Source organism: Carettochelys insculpta, chromosome 12 (assembly GCF_033958435.1).
Source record: "Carettochelys insculpta isolate YL-2023 chromosome 12, ASM3395843v1, whole genome shotgun sequence".
Classification (NCBI taxonomy): domain Eukaryota; kingdom Metazoa; phylum Chordata; order Testudines; family Carettochelyidae; genus Carettochelys; species Carettochelys insculpta.
This window is the reverse complement of record NC_134148.1, coordinates 42,130,257-42,145,398: the sequence shown is the minus strand read 5'-3', so window position 1 is coordinate 42,145,398 and position 15,142 is coordinate 42,130,257. Positions and strand designations below refer to the sequence as shown.

Sequence of the window (15,142 nt, the reverse complement as noted above, 5' to 3'; positions counted from 1 at the left end):
TCAAAAGACCAACCAGAATATTAGTGAAATTAACATTCTGCCTCTATAGTTATAGTATGATTGATATACATATTATAAGAGTGCAGTTAAACCTTAATGGCTATGTGTTCTTAAAAGGACTTTGTATAATAATCCAAATGCAATTTGTGTCAATTTGTCCCACAAGCTATTTAAAACTGGATGTTGTAAAATGAATATAATCTTACCTTTATCATTCCAAGAATTTAAACAAAGAGTAGGAGAAATAAAAAGTCTACATTTTAGATACAAACAGGGGAGAGATACCTCAGTGGCTTGAGCATTGGCCTGCTAAACCCAGGGTTCTGAGTTCAGCCCTTGAGAGGGGCCATTTATGGATCTGGGGTAAATACATTAAAAAAAACAAAATCTGAGAGAGATGGTGATAGGTCCTGCTGAGAGCGCAGGGGACTGGACTCGATGACCTCTGAAGGTCCCTTCCAGTTTTATGAGATTGGTATATCTCCATATACACAAACAACCACTTAAGCTTATTTTATTCAATACTCTTATTATCTAGTACTGGTTTATTATACTAGCTACAATATTGTCATATACATAGCATTAACTTTAATGAATTACAATAGTTTAGCACTGCGTACCGCTAGCAATTATCTCTGAAGAAAACTTTAATACTTTTCTTCCCATGCAAAATTATACATAACACAGGACAAGAATATCATTTACTTTTACTTATATTTTTAATTATTTGTATAATTTCTGTTAATGGCTTGGGAGCTTAAAAAGCTCATTTTAAATATTTTAAATCAACACTTTATGAGATGATACTGATAAATATATGAATAGTCAGTAGGGACTGACCGTATTTTGTATAATATACATCAAAACCAGTATTGTTTTAATGTCAGTATAAGATGCAGAGCACCAGATTGTAAAATGAAGCTATAAGAGAGAGACTGACAATTGAATGCATAATACATGGATCAGGTGGAATAAAAGAACTGCTCTGTAACTATGGATGAAGCAACAGTGGCAAAACATTTTGACTTTAAGATCAGCAAAAATGATAAGAAAATGAACAGGTTGAGATAGCATGCTTAACGTCTGTTAGTTTAATATGTACTGTGCTGGACAGTTTGGCAACTTAATTAGCTTGTCAAGTAAGCTGATCTTTTTTCCATAAGAGAGGTCTCCGATTTCCAAGTGAATTAAAAGGGAAGACTTGATTATTTAATTATGATGAACGCTAATTCATCCGTGGAAGTTTGGGTTAAATTTCCAGCAAAGGACAGATACCTGGTTTGGTTTACAGAGCACTGACAGTACCAATTTAACATTTAATTATTATTGAGAACTGGACCACAAATATGACACCATGCCCATGGATACAGCGTGTCCCGGACTTTGCAAATGGCATGCTACCTGGGAGAAAGGGAATTTGTTTACTTCAGACTGATACAGCATCTCAATTGTCTTGACCTTCCTCAACACAATAACTGTAAAGTGATTAATGAAGTCTGAATAGGAGCTTTGGTTACCCCAAAACACAATGGTACATCTTGGCGAGGTTTTAATTAACAGCTAACACTTCAAATTAGTCTGCACTTGCTACAGTAATTACCTGTTACAGTGAGCGTGCAGAGAAAATATTTTTGTTCAATATTAGATAGAACAGCAATCTGGAATTAAGCATTCTGGCTAGTGTCTGCCTGAGTAACATAGGAAGATTTAGTACTTTTAGGATGCTGCAGGATCTGTAAAAAACTTACAGTCATGTGCTGTGTCTGAAGGTTTGGTTTTGTTTTGTTTTTAATGTTTTTCAAACATAGCCACCACCCAATCCATAGGTTAATACTTAGAGATTAAAGCAGAACCATTCCCAGAGAGAGAGAGGTCTTTACACATCTTACCATCACCCAAATTATAAAGCAATGAGTAAAGGAGCCTCCCTATGCTTGAATGTGGCATGAGGGACCATATAAGGTAGTAATTTCAATACAGTACACTCCCATAGCTCAATCCTACAAGGTGCTACAGCTTGATGGCGTTCAGCAGTTGGCAGAATCTGGTCTTGGGTTGGCACAGATACTTCAAAGGAACGTCTTCGATGGAAAAGATTTAAACTAAGTAAAGCAAAGGCGACAGTTGTTGCTCAATAGGGACAGTTCTGATGGAAATTCTGATGGCTGAGGATGCATTTGAACAATATGAAAGAGCTAATTTAGCCAGTCATGTCAAACACATGAAACTCTAAGAGCTGAAACAACTTACTTAAAAAAAATAGAAAAACACATGAAAACAAAATGTAGCAAATAATCAATTTTATTCCATATATTTTACATAGTGCAGACGTTTTTTAGTTGGCTTTTGCACTTAAGGCAAAAATTTTCTATAGTAAAATAAATAGCTCTGTAGCTCTCATTGACATAGATAAAAATAGCTTGTGCAGAATCTAAGGCAGAGTGCGCCCCAAAATGAGGACAGTAGATTAATCAGTACAGAGGATTCTACACTAAGTGGGACTGCTGCACAGTGTATTACTAAAAACTGTTTTACTATTTAATATTTTATGCATCAGGAAGCTTCACTTAACTAATCACAGGTTCCCTCAAAACTGTGTCAAAACTTTTCCTCTGAAAAGAGATTTTTTGAAAAATGTATTTTGCAGGTTTTGAAACTACCATCAAATTTGTGTGCAGTTCGGCAAAAAAAAAAAAAAAAAAAAAAAAAAGCTATACAACAATGAAAATCCTTACTTTCTATATTTTATTTTGAAATCAAGATTTTTAATTTCAAGCAATTTCAAAAAATTTGGTTTTGAGTCTTCGTTACAAAGAGTCATGTGACTTTTAACTTTGGCCGATTTAAAAAAACAAAGCAAAACACAACAAAACACTGTTTTGAGTTGACCTAAAATGTTTTGGTGGACTGGACATGAAAGTATTCACTCAGCTCTAGTCACTAATGCTCAGTGCAGCTGAGGCCAGGTCTTAATTGTTTTACCTTCACTTCTAACTTGTGTTCCTCATATTTTACCAACTACATTTTGCTTCCACAGTTTGATACACAAGCACTAACTTAATGACCAAAGAACTTCTCTATGCTCAACTGCTCTACTGTGCTAAAGTCAATCCTGATCGACCAAAGGAAATAAGAACATTTCAAAATCCAAAACAGCACCATGCACAATATTCCAAGGAAGTCACATTTTGAATTTATAAAAGTTCACACCTTACAGAAACCAGCCATGGAAGAGCAAGTCCATTTCTTATTATTTTTGTGTTCTGGCTTTATTTTTGCTCTGCAAATGAACCACTGACAAAACTACAACCCATATGATTGTGAGGAGACAGCTATAAATCATTTACTGTTAAGGAAAACTTCAACAGGCAGCATTATACTTGGGTGAGCCAAGTTCGGCAACAAGAAGTTTAAAAGGCTATTTTGAACATGAGGCAAATGTAAACCACTCACAAATCCAAAGTTATTACTGAAGTCTTGTTTCAGTTTAGAACTGCACAGATCCTTTTGATTTCTCCCCATTTCCGTACTTTATTTACACTGTACATTTATAATAAATGTCATGTAATGCACTGTTCACATTTCCTCTCAGCAAAGGCATTACCTAACAATCACTGTGGCAAATTGAAAAAAATTCATGTTCCCTTTTTCAGCTACTGTGTATCATTAGTTGCTGGACCCAGGTCTGACTGAAGTTAGTGAGATTCTTTCCACTGCTTTAGAAGTTTTCCAGATAAGAACGTACCGGCCTTAAAAAAAAAAAAAAAAAAAAAAAAAAAACTAGAGCATTTTATCCTATCAACCTGCCAATGCATTTATGGTGAACAAGATGTTGAACTGACTAAATTTTTCCCAACTCCTGCTGACCCAAAGCTCACTAATAGTATTACTGGCTAGGATTTTAGTTAGGAAATTCTACCCAAATAAATAAATAAATAATATTCTAATTTGAGGACGTCACCAAATCCCAGTTTTCTTGATCACAATTTTAGCTTTTTCATAAATTGCAATACTAAAATCCTGAAACAGGAATAAATCAATGCCAGCTAAGCTATTATTTCAGAAACAGTTTTATTAAAGAAATTTAATTGGTAAATTTTTGTTCTGGCCTAGGAATATTTTAAGTGAAACATAAGAAATACAAAATTCAGTTATTCATGTTTGGGGACCAACCCTGTGAGATGCTGCAGCCCCCTTCAAATTCATTGAAGCCAAAGCTCTAGATTCTCATTAACTGAAGTAGATGCTCGCAGTTAACATATGGCACTAATGTCTGCAGAGGGCGAGCTGAAAGGTAATGGATTTGAAGAGTATTTCCTAGGCACAGAATACAGTATTATAGGCCACGGGAGAATTCATACTAACACAATGATATTGCCTAGATGCTGAAAACACTATTCAAAGAGTATGATTGCTGTAATGACATCTAACAGTGCATTTTGAATGCCACCAAAGAATGCGAGCTCTACTCTGAGGGCTTCTTACAGACTAGTATTGGACACAACACCAGGATAATGCCACAATAGGGAAGGGCAGGAGAAGTGGCCACATCAATAAGATTAATCAATTACTCAATAAAATGATGAGTTAAAAAAAACACAAAAGGTATATTTGATTATATTAAATGGTTAGAATAATCAGCAGAGGATTTATTCAATAGGTTCTTATAAGCCTCACAGAAGACAGAAGGCTTCAGGAGGGCTGCAGCAGAGACAATAGCAGCTTTGCAGCCCAGCTCAGATAGGCCATTTTATGAATAAGAGGTGGCATGAAAGGATAGCAATGGTGATGGAAGAAGTGGACAAATAGACTCATGAAACAGCTGGCCCCTACAGAATCATAGAACAGTAGAACTGGAAGGGACCTCAAGAGGTGATCGAGTGCACTCCTCTGCCCTCACAACAGGACCAAGCACCATCTAGATCATCCCCGATAGGTGTCTGTCTAACCTGCTCTTAAATATCTCCAGTGATGGAGATTCCACAACCGCCCTAGGTAATTTACTCCAGTGTTTAACCACCCTGACAGTTAGGAAGTTTTTCCTAATATCTAATCTAAACCTCCCTTGCTGCAGTTTACACCCATTGCTCCTTGTCCTATCCTCAGATGCCAAGGAGAGCAATTTTTCTCCCTCCTCCTTGTAACCCTCCTTGAAGTATCTGAAACCACTATCATGACCCCTTTAAATCTTCTCTTTTCTAAACTAAACAAGCCCAGTTCTTTCAGTTTTCCCTCATCGCTCATGTTCTCTAGACCTTTAATCATTCTTGTTGCTCTTCTCTGGACCTTTTCCAATTTCTCCACAACCTTCTTGAAATGTGGTGTCCAGAACTGGACACAATACTCCAACTGAGGCCTAATGGGCACCGAGTAGAGCGGAAGAATGACTCCTCGTGTCTTGCTCACAACACTGCTGTTAATATATCCCAGAATCATGTTTGCTTTTTTGGTAACAGCATCACACTGTTGATTCATATTTAGCTTGTTGTCCACTATGATCCCTAAGTCCCTTTCCACGGTATGCCTTCCAAGACAGTCACTTCCCATTCTGTGGTGAAGAACAGTTACGTAGGGCCTTGAACCTTGCCTTGGTGTCCTGTGTTAGAAGCCGTAGGAGAATTCAAATCAAAGTGACCTACCGGATTGCCTAGCAACTGAAAATGGAGATGAAAGAAGGGGCTGATGTTTCTGTTTTGGGAAGTTCTAGTAGTGAAAAGGTACAGAAGTCAGAGAGGGCTGCTTAAAGCAACACTACACTATGGCTATGTCTACACTAGCCACCGCCTTTCGAAAGGGCGATGCTAATGAGACACTTTGGCAGATGTTAATGAGGTGCTGCCATGAATATGCACTGCCTTATTAGCATAAGGCCAGCCGCAGCAATTCAAAAGTGCCGCTTTCAAATCGCGTGGTGCCCGTGTAGACAGGAGCCTTTCAAAAGGACCCGCCCCCAGTCTCTGAAAGCCCCTTCTTCCTAAAACCAAAGAGGAATAAAGAGCTTTTGAAGACTGCGAGGTCTTTTTTGAAAGGCCCTCAACACAGGCGGCACGTGATTCAAAAGGGGCACTTTCGAATTGCCGCAGCTGTCATTATGCTAATAAGACACTGCATATTCACGGCAGCACCTCACTAGCATCTGCCGAAATGTCTCATTAGCATCCCCCTTTCGAAAGGTATGGGACTAGTGTAGACATAGCCTATATAACTATGGGAAAACCAACTCCAACTCCTCCTGATCTTGGAACATATGCACTGCAGAAGGAAAACTGAAATCTCTTTGTTCACATTTCCATCAGCATTCATTATTTTAAGCCCTGCACATCCACTACAGTCAACAGCTTCTAAGCAAGACTGGCACAGTTGCATCAAATATTTCATTAACCTTTGCTCTTAACTATGTCCCTAGACATTTAGAGTCCTGAAGGGCCCAGTGCAAGCCAAGTACTTCAGCATAACTTTTGTCTTCTCTCCTCTGAAAGCAAAGGCTCACCCAGGGAGCCCTACTAAGGCAGTATGCCCAGGTCTGTAGGTGGAAAGTGGTTATTCTGGGTAAACTAGGAAAGATGGTCAAACAGTGCCCTCCAGCTAACATCAGATACATTCTGATCAACAATACGAAGTCTTGTGGCACCTTATAGACTAACAGATGTTTTGGAGCATAAGCTTTTGTGGGCGAAGACCCGCTTCATCAGATGCATCAGGTCTGATGAAGCGGGTCTTCGCCCACAAAAGCTTATGGTCCAAAATATCTGTTACTCTATAAGGTGCCACGAGACTTCTTGTTCTCAAAGCTACAGACTAACACGACTACCTCTCTGATTCTGATCAATTTGACTCAGAAGAGAAATAATCAATACAACATAGATTTGAGGGGATTCTTTGGGAAGAATTCCAGGTGACTCCTCACAATGTTAAAATAAAACTAAAGGAAATTTTGCACTGTAAAGAGCACAAGAAAGTAAAGAGCTGAGATTTAACAGTGACATATGGATTTACATTAAATATAAAAACCTACTTTCCCCCATCAGTCTCTTCTGCTACTTGGTTAGTTATGCCTGAAGGTCTAAACCAAAAAACAACCCCCCACACCCCGCCTAAAAATAAAAATCGAAGGAAAAAAAAAATCAAAGGAAAAGCTAATCATGGTTTGCATTCTTATTCACAAAATAATCTGGAGTTCATTAGATCTTTCCTGATACAGATCTAAAACTTGCACACATTTAATGAAGACATTAAATTACTACAGCACCTTATATAAACCCCTCAGTGTTCAAAAAAGCTATTTTTCAGAACAAAAAGAACAGACACAAACTACAAATAAATATATCACAAATGTCAAAGTAATTGGGTTTTTTTTTTGGTTTGGTTGTTTTGGGTGCTTTTTAAGCCTGACAAGCCCAGAGGCAGCAGTTCTATGTTTCTCTTGCAAAAGTTAGGGATTTGTTAATACCTAAATGAAGAGCAAAGAGCTATATTCCTTCTAGAGTTATTCAGGAGTTTGTGATATCATTTATTTTAGGAAAAGCCAAGAATGCTAAACTTGGGTTCTGCGATATCAGAAAAACAGAAATATTTTTCAGTTTATGTCTACACTAGCCCCCCGCCTTTTGCGAGAGAGATGCTCATGAGACACTTTGGCAGATGCTAATGAGATGCTACCGTGAATATGCAGTGTCTGATTAGCATAATGCCAGCTGTGGCAATTTGAAAGCGCCCCTTTCGAATCGCGTGCCACCTGTGTAGACGGGGGCCTTTTAAAAAGACTTTGCAGTCTTCAAAAGCCCTTTATTCCTCTTTGGTTTTAGGAAGAAGGGGCTTTCAAAGACTGGGGAGGTCCTTTTGAAAGGCCCCTGTCTACATGGGTGCTGCACGATTCGAAAGCGGCACTTTTGAATTGCTCCGGCCAGCATTATGCTAATAAGGCAGCGCATATTCATAGCAGCAGCATCATTGCAGTGTATATAAGCTTATGCCCATGCGTTAATGATTTGATTTAGGAATGGCACGTTAAAGTGCATAGATTAGACATATCATATTTCTTAAACTTTTAACATATACGTAAGTAAAAAGCATAATTGATCACTTTTCATCTAATATAATCATAGTATTAAAAAAACTTGGCATTTATCAGCAATTTAAATGTTACCTAGCTCATAGACCTGAAGATTTACTGATGTTATGTCCACAGCACTAGAGATGGGACAACTAATGCACACAAGGTTAAATAACTTACACAGTGTCACAGAAGGAGACAGTGTCAGACTCAAAGTCAGGGTTAGAATTCAGGAATTCCTGCTTCACATTCCTAAATTCTGTCTGGCAAAGTATTTTTCCCAAACAATAATGGAAACAACTAATTAATAAGGAACTCACTGCATAAGACTGAACCAATTCAAGGACAAGACACAGCCTGCATATTACACTATACTAACAAGTCAGTCCCAATCCATTGCCCTAAACATAACTGATGTTTGAAACACTGACAAACTGATGTAATGCTACATTGTGAATTCATTACTGACATGGCCCTGAGCAGAAGGTAAATGGTGTTCTATGTTTGCACAGGTTCCTGAAAGAACCTCCTGGGTAATCACATGTATATGATTAGTCAACGTGTAATGTGCTTCAGGTGGCACGTGACCAGGATACACCACCAAATTTGGTCCACTGGTTGGATCTTTAGCTTTCTCAGACCGGGCCAGGTACTGACAAGGAGTGTAACATGAATACTGATCCTTCTAATAGATGACAAAATGACTAAAACACTGACAGGACAACATATTCCCTGTGAAGAAAACATGGTACAGGTTGAACCTCTCTAATCCGGCACACTCTCATTCAGCAACATATGTAGTCTGCCATGATTTGTTAGCCAGATGTCCACTTAGATCATTGGTGTGACCAAGTTTCCTGCAGTCCCATAAAGTTTGTTTGCAGCTACCAGTCCTGGCTCTCAGTGGTCTGTGCTGTTATTTAGCTGTAATTTACCTCTAAATGTCTTCTAAGAGCCCAGTAAGCAGTGGAAGTGTTGGTAATGCTGCTAGACCTCCCATGGTTCAGCAAATTCTCTCATCCAGCACCAGTCAGGTCTTGAGGGTGACAGACGAGAGAGGTTCGACCTATACTTCCTTCAGAAACTCTGTCAAGTGAGAACTGTTGGTTTAAGTATTTCTTGCCAAATAATATACATCAGGGATACCTATGAAAGGAATAGAAGCAAATATTCTCTTTTAAATTATTTGACAATCCTACCAATTCCTAGGAGTTTTTCCTGGATGAGTAGACTTTGAATTCAGGCATGCTACTGGAACTCTGCCAATAAAAATGTAGTCTCCAATTTCAGATGGGAAATTCCACAATACCACAATAAATAATCTACTTCCTTAACACAAGCAAATAGCTCTATAACAATTTAAAAACTACTTAAATTTTCTTTTTCTTGAACATTTACTTATTATGATAAACTTCAGATGGAAATTTAGATACTATATTTTTCTCCTTAAAACTGGAATTGGGCCTTCAACATTGCAGTGTCCTTATTTCATAAACTCCATTGACTAAGCCAAAAATAAGTTTTCTAAGAGTTTGGGAGTAGGGAAAATTGCTTCTCCAAAGTTTTAAGCTCGAGTAGATAGACAGGATGTAGAAAATCTTTCATCCACTAGGTTCTACTTTCCAAAATGAGAAGAGAGAGCATCTGCCCTTAGAGGTGCACATGTTTCTACCAAGGTAATAACATCCACTTGTTCCTAAAATAGAACATAGTGTAATCATTTTTTAATCAGGATATCTGAAAAGTAACCTTTCTGGGTCACCTCTTATGTAGCACACATCTGTCTTTCTCCTGCCTCCCTTACCATTTGTCCACCAGATACTTTGTTAAAGAAAAATACATTTTTTCATTCAACAAAAGCTACAAACACTATTCAGCCATACCCTGTTCTTTAGCAGCCTACCTAAGGATAGGCTCCAGAAAAACATCATGTTATCCTTATTGACAAACAATCACAACACAACTATTGGGAAGGACACGACTCATGAGCACCTTCAAGATGTAGGTACTGAAGAACCAATGGAAATAGAGATGACTACAGAAGTGTCTCACTTAATGTTTACTCAATAATCAGCAATTCATTTGGTAACACGCAGCATCAGCAAACTGTTCCTCATACACAAGAACACTGAAGAGATTGAAACATGCTGAACATTTTCTTGTCCTATGAGAAATAACCTATAGCAAAACAATTCTGTCACAGCACTGTGTAAGATGAATAAAATAATTGTTGCAGATTGTAGAATAACATGTTGGTCACCAGCTGCAAACTACATGCGGCAAATCACCCACAGATCTGATTTACTGCTTTTGCGTGCATGTGTGTGGCTTTATCGCTGTGTTTCATGCTAATGGTCAAACACTGGGAATTTTAATGATAGTGTTGTCACACACTAAAGTGGCCATCTAAAATACAGATTCAAAATTGTTTTTACAAAATAAACACTTTGACAGTTGTTGTTGCCTTCTGTAATAGACAAACACATTAGCCTGGCTCTCTGGCTGTTAAAACCAGAAACACAAAGTGAACAGCAGTTGTAAAAAGAAGTGTTTATGGGGACTCTGCTAGTTCAAAAAGCAATCTATGCCAACTTTCCTTCTGTCTAAAAATCCCATTATGGATGCTTGAATATTGATTGCTAAATCTGATTTGTTGTTAAAACACAGAACCCTGAAAATGCTTGCATCTAAAATCTAAACTACTCAAAAGAATAAAACCACCACCAGAAACTGTACAAAGTGAATGTACAATGCTCAGTTTCCCTTATGGAGGAGGATGAGGACCAATGTATGAATGTGTAAAATTAAGTGGCGTCTACTCTTCATTTATTCAAGCGACATCTCTACTGTTGTCATTTTCACCATTTCCCACTTTCCTTAAGATTCCTGTCCCCCTCCGCATCCCCCACAAAGACTAAAAATCTGGAAGTCACCCTTTACACAAATTGCCTCTCTCCCTCATCTCCCTCATGTATTCCTATCACCCTAGCTATCAAAGGGCCTTGACCCTGCAAAAAGATCGGAATGAACAAAGAGGTCTATCCATAAGCTCCCTTTCTGGGGTTGGTACCTTAGTCCTCACCTTGATGTGGCCTCTGGTCAAATACATCTTGATGTCCTAATCACAGAATGACAATTATTTAAGGAGCTCAGTGATTTTGTTCAGTAATTCCTAGGCCTAGAAAATATAACCATATGGCAACAAACAAAATCATTCTGGCATTCCCTACAGCAGCTGGAATTGGTGATTCCATTTAATCTCTGCTCTGTTCCACACAGAAAGTTTAGACTAAAAATTTAATTCAAAACTAGGTTCACAATACATGTATTTTTTTTTCAAACTTGCTGCAAGTACATTTGAGATGATCCTTGCTATTCTCCCCATTCTTTGCTTTGTACCTGTCTTTCTCAAAAGCTTCACTTGCAAAGTTACTGAGTGCCAATGTTTAAAAGCCTATAATATCAACGTAGGTAGATGATATACTTGAACTTGATATCGAACTATGTGGCTAATTTTAATACACCAGAATAACCATTGGACGTCTCCCCTCAGGAAGTTCAGGGGAAAGAAATGGAAAACCAGCAACCTTGCTATTAATGATGTTACTGTTGACTTTTCTGTTCACCTCACTGTTCTTTAGAAAAAAAATCTAAGTGAGAATAAGAACACGGCATTGGTAGATTCTCACAATAAGTGGTTCTAACACAATTTATGTCAAATGGACCTTCCACTGTGCCCATATCAGACTACCTCAGCTTTTATAAAGGATGATTAAATGAAGTTCTCTCTCCTAAGAGAATACCTGTCTATCACTTTAAGCTTTGGCTCAAGAAAGTCCCACAACTGATTTAGTAAACAGACTGTAACTTCTAACCACTAGAGGGCTGTTCTAAGGTTGTGTGTATATTATGTGGAAGATTGACCTGGTCAGGGTTGATCTTCTGAAGTTTGATTTTGTGCTCTTGGTAGAGACGGACGAAATTGAACTATCTGGGGTCAGCAGTCGACCCCTGTACTCCTCAATATTACGGGGAGTAAGAGAAGTCAACAGCAGAATTTCTCCTGTCAACCTATCTCTGTGCAGACCAACAAGAAAGTTGACTGCAGATAAGTTGATTCTAGCTACACAAATACCTTAGCTTGAATTGCGTATCTGCAATCAACTTACCTGACTAGGTAGACCAGACCTAAGGCAAGGGAATCTACTGAAAAAGCCACGCTGCATTTAAACAATACCTAACAAGAGCACCTTAAGTTTCTGGTCACTTAATCTTCTAGAACATGGGTATATACAGTGCAAACAAAACTACTTTAATTTAAGAATCATCCCATTTCTAATTAAACGGCCAGAGGCAGCTGGTTGGATAAGTTTTAATCAGTTTCAATAACCTATTGATTGGTACACTGGAGCTTAAAAAATTAAAAGTAGAAGATGATTGGGGAATTGTCCCATCTCAGAACAACAATAGAACCCTCTGTAAATAACTCCTCTTTTAACCATCAGCTAAATGAACATTTCAATACCATAGTACAAAGTCTTCTGCAAAATTACTTTAACTAACAAGCAGAAATTTATCAGCTTCAGCCAAAATCAATGCTGAAATCAATTTGAACACTGGTTGTGTCTAAAGGGGCTCATTGGCAATTTAGGGAAATTACACCATGTAAATGCCTGTGCTTTAATTGAACAGTTTCATCAACTAGGCTGTGATTGCTGTCCATTCATTTATTTACTTTCACTGCAACTACCATTCTGCAAAGGAATGGTTTTTGTCAGACTTGAAGGAGGCACTTTATCTTCATTTTATGCACTTTTGTGCATAACAGATTTTATGAGGCAGGCAAGCAATGGCTAGGGTCAAAAGAAACAAATGAACAGCAATCACTGGTCAGTCTTGTTTAAACTGTAAGGATAACAGCAAGAAAATTCCATGGGGCATTTTTAACATACTTCAGCTATTATTGTTACAGTGGTTTTCAGCAGGATTAAAAATAGGGTGTAAAATAGCCACAAGAAATGGAAAAAAATACAGCAGAATGGTTAAGAGTAGAGTTAGAGTACGTGATTAGCAGATCTGACTTCTAGGCCTACCAGTCCCGTAGACTTCTAAAGTTCTCTGTGCCTAAATTTTCACTACCTTAATTTTCTGCATTTAATTAAATAACAGCACAGACCACTGGAAGCCAGGACTGTTGGCTGTAAACAAACTTCATGGGCCCGCAGAAAACTTGGCCAGCATTCTTCTGTGAGCATAACTTCATGAACACATGCAAAGTGCTTTGAGATCCTCGGATGGAAATTGCTAAAGAAGGACAATTTACCACAGTTTATTGAGACAGAAAAAGAGCAATGGATGGCAGGAAAGGATGGTGAGAAAGTCTCCTGACAAACACTAGGGAGAGGTGGATTCTCTACTATGCCAACACTACCATTAAAATTGGAAGAGGACACTGAAAGAACTTACTATTTCTGAAGAACATATCTGCACTAATTCACTAATGACATTGTCCCTTCACAATGATAGATGCATCGCTGTCCTTGATTGCTTGATGAGAGAAATACTTTGAGATAAGCAACAAAAGCAAACCTACTAAAGCCATAATTACATAAGGAAATGGCAAAAATCTCAAATACATTGTCACCAGTGTGGCTTCTCGAGATTGGATAATCTCGAACTCCTCCACCCTAGAAGGGAGCTTCCCCAGTCATCTTACAGAGGATGATGTATTATAATCAAATAGCACTGCTTGTGCATGCTGCTTTCAGAAGGGAAACACTCAAACATTGAGACAACAACCTTCCAGATGCCTTGCCATTCCTTGTGTGTAACATGACGATGGCACATATCACTACCACCTTGAGATATGCCCAATGGGCATATACTGAAGTCAGCACGCAACTCAAGTGAACAATGAAACTGCTCAAGTGAATTGCTAGTGCATACTAAAAGTACACAGTGTCCACAAATAAACACGAAACTCCCTTATGTTCTTATCCACATATTTTTCTAGCTTGTGCTTCAGCCACCTTTCTATAGACCCCCTATAACTATAAAAATAATAACAAAGATGTCCGATTTAACAAAATTTTGGTGGATATCATGACTATTACATTTTATTCCCAGAGTTTTACCGTACAATTTATTATCTTTTAATAAGGACTTTCTGTTTACTGAATAATTACTTTACTATGCCATACTGCTACAGTAAACCAAGCTAGTAAAATCAAGGAATCATATACTATACACAATACATAGTTTTAATGTCAAACATTTTAAAGTGCTATGCTGATTGCAAGTTGAAATAAAATTAGAATTCTTTTTAAGAATTTACATTTACTTGTATTTAAAAACAAAATAACATGTCATATGATTTTGTTTTAGCATACAGTAGATCTACTAAATTTTAAGAGTACAATGCAGGTGAAAAATACTCGAGAATAATTATCTGCCAGGGACAAACACCATTTTCATTTAAAATTTACATTCTAAATACAGGCTGACACAGTATTTTGGTTCTAACTAATTTAATGCAACTAATGCTCAGCCTCAGTGGCAGAGTGTAAACATTACATTGTGAATCAAAATGTTAACATATTTCACTAAAGTAAGGAAGCAATCTTACAAAAACATAGTATCTTAGGGCTCAATAACCAATGATAGAATTAAGAACATAACAGAAAGACACACGCTTTAAATGCCTTTTGGACTTTCCAGTGAATTATTTTTCAAAAAAGCAATTTAAGTAAATACCCTAGATGCAGTAGTACACAAATATTTTCTTCTGCTGTGCAGCAGCCAAGAACCTGTACACTCCATCATATCAGCTTTTACAAAATAGTTGAGAAAAATTAGAAAGCTTATTATAAAAACTGAAAGGTTAATAAATCTAACACCATAACCATATCAGATGCCAGCCTGCATCTCAACTCTCACTAAAATCAATGGCAGCTACGGACGCACGAGACCTCAAAGAGCTATGTCTAAAATTATTGAATACAAAGAGCAAATCCAAGCGGCTTAATGATGAATACAGACTAGAATGGTGGAAGGGTTATCATGTATTTTGAACACCCAAATTCCTTTTCA

The 15,142-nt window shown here is 37.7% G+C and overlaps 1 protein-coding gene across 2 annotated transcripts in view; it reads right to left on the bottom strand.

Annotated features, from left to right (window-relative positions):
* The window catches only part of MAP2K5 (mitogen-activated protein kinase kinase 5), a 205,271-nt gene that overhangs the window by 140,971 nt on the left and 49,158 nt on the right, over window positions 1-15,142 (bottom strand). The gene's annotated exons all lie outside the window — the stretch shown is intronic.